Here is a 1,999-nt window from a genome sequence, read left to right as displayed (position 1 = left end):
AATACGGCTCCAACATGTTTTCATGAGGGATTTTCTACAAAGAATGTTGAGCCACATGATTACAAACATTAACAGAACAATTAGTATCATCCCGCTCACTAGAAACTCTCACAAAATAATGAGCTTGAAGAGTTACCTTTTCATCACCAACACTAAGCACAAGTTCACCATTACCCACATCGGTAACAGCTCTAGCAGTGGCTACAAAAGGTCTACTAAGATCATAGGTACCTCACTATCCTCATCCATTTCCAATACAACAAAATCAACAAGGAATATAAATTTATTAAATTTCACAAGTACATCATCAATAATACCCCTAGGATATCTAATTGATCTACCCGCTAACTGAATACTCATCCTAGTGGGTTTGGGTTTCCCAAGACCAAGTTGTTTGAATACTCATCCTAGTGGGTTTGTGTTTTCCAAGACCAAGTTGTTTGAACATCTTATAAGGCATAACATTTATACTAGCCCTTAAATTAGCCAAAGCATTTTCAATATTTAAACTACCAATGAGACAAGGAATAGTAAAACTCCCTACACTTTAAGTTTGTTGGGTAGTTTGTTTTAGAGAATGATCGAGCAAACTGCATTAAGCTCCACAGTCAATAAGTCATCTAACTTCCTTTTATTTGTTAACAGCTCATTTAAAAATTTTACATAATTTGGCATTTGCGAACAGGCTTCAACAAACGGTAAGTTAATGTGCAAATTTTTTTAAGAGTTGAAGAAATTTACCATATTGTTCATTTATGCGATCTCTCTTCAATGCTGCTGGATATGGAATTCGAGGTTTGTATTCTCTAATCACCGGCTTTTGCTCTTTCTTTCTTTCCTCAACCTCATCACTTTTCTCAATAGCTTATAATTTTTGTTTCTGTTAAGGCTTGAGTAACCCTTCCACGCTTCGAACAATGATTGCGTGGAGTTGCTCCCTTGGGTTAGTTTCAATATTGCTATTTTTTGATTTTTCAAAGTTGTCTCAATGTTTTGAAATTGAGTTTCTAACACCAAAATAATTTTTTTGAACATCTCTTCAAGGTTCGGTTTCTTCTTTTGCTAATAAGGTTGGTGAAAACCCGAAGGGGGTTGTAACCTTTGATTTCCTTGACCACCCCAAGAGAAATTTGGATGGTTCCTTCAACCTGCATTATAGTTATTACTATAAGGGTTATTTTGAGGTCTAGAATTGTTACCCATATAGTTGACTTGCTCATTCTCCATGCTAGAACTGAAGGGTAAACATTCTGAATCAATCATCCCCACTCCATTCGCATTGCATTGCATCACCAGATTCACCTGCGTAGAAAAATTCAAACCATCAATTTGGTTATTCAGTGCTTCCACCTAGCTTGACAACATATCAATTGCATCTAGATTGAAAACACCGACTGCTTTCATTGGTTTTGTTCTCATGACTTACCACTGATAGTTATTCTGTGCCATCTCCTAAATAAACTCATAAGCTATCTCGGGTGTTTTATTATTTAGTGTTCCACCAGCTGCTGCAACAATTAACTGTCTAGTCGAGGGATTCAATCCATTGTAGAAAGCTTGAACTTGCAACCATAAAGGTAACCCATGATGAGGACACCTTCTCAATAAATCCTTAAATCTCTCTCACGCATCATATAATGTCTCCAAATCGATTTGAGCAAAAGAAGAGATCATTCATCAACTTAGTTGTTTTAGCTGGTCGGAAGTACTTCAATAAAAACTTCTCAGTCATCTAATCCCAAGTCGTAATAGAACCTCGTGGTAAAGAATTTAACCAACGTTTTGTTTTGCTCCTCAACGAGAATAGGAACAACTGTAACTGTATGGCATCATTAGAAATGCCATTAATCTTGAAAGTGACGCAAATTTCCAGAAAGTTAGTCAAATGAGTATTCGGATCTTCATCTTGCAAACCATCAAATTGTACATACTATTGGACCATCTGAATTGTGTTCGGCTTCAATTTGAAATTATTTGCAACAATAGTCGATCTCACAAT

General features: G+C 36.2%; 1 non-coding gene across 1 annotated transcript; it reads left to right on the top strand.

The window, feature by feature from the left end:
* The first annotated feature begins 1,579 nt into the window (after positions 1-1,579).
* Positions 1,580-1,684, top strand: LOC128042100 (small nucleolar RNA R71). Its single transcript, XR_008197308.1, has one exon. It is a non-coding gene; the product is annotated as a small nucleolar RNA R71 (small nucleolar RNA).
* The last annotated feature ends 315 nt before the right edge of the window (positions 1,685-1,999 follow it).

Source organism: Gossypium raimondii, chromosome 6 (assembly GCF_025698545.1).
Source record: "Gossypium raimondii isolate GPD5lz chromosome 6, ASM2569854v1, whole genome shotgun sequence".
NCBI lineage: Eukaryota > Viridiplantae > Streptophyta > Magnoliopsida > Malvales > Malvaceae > Gossypium > Gossypium raimondii.
This window is presented reverse-complemented; position numbering and strand designations above follow the sequence as displayed.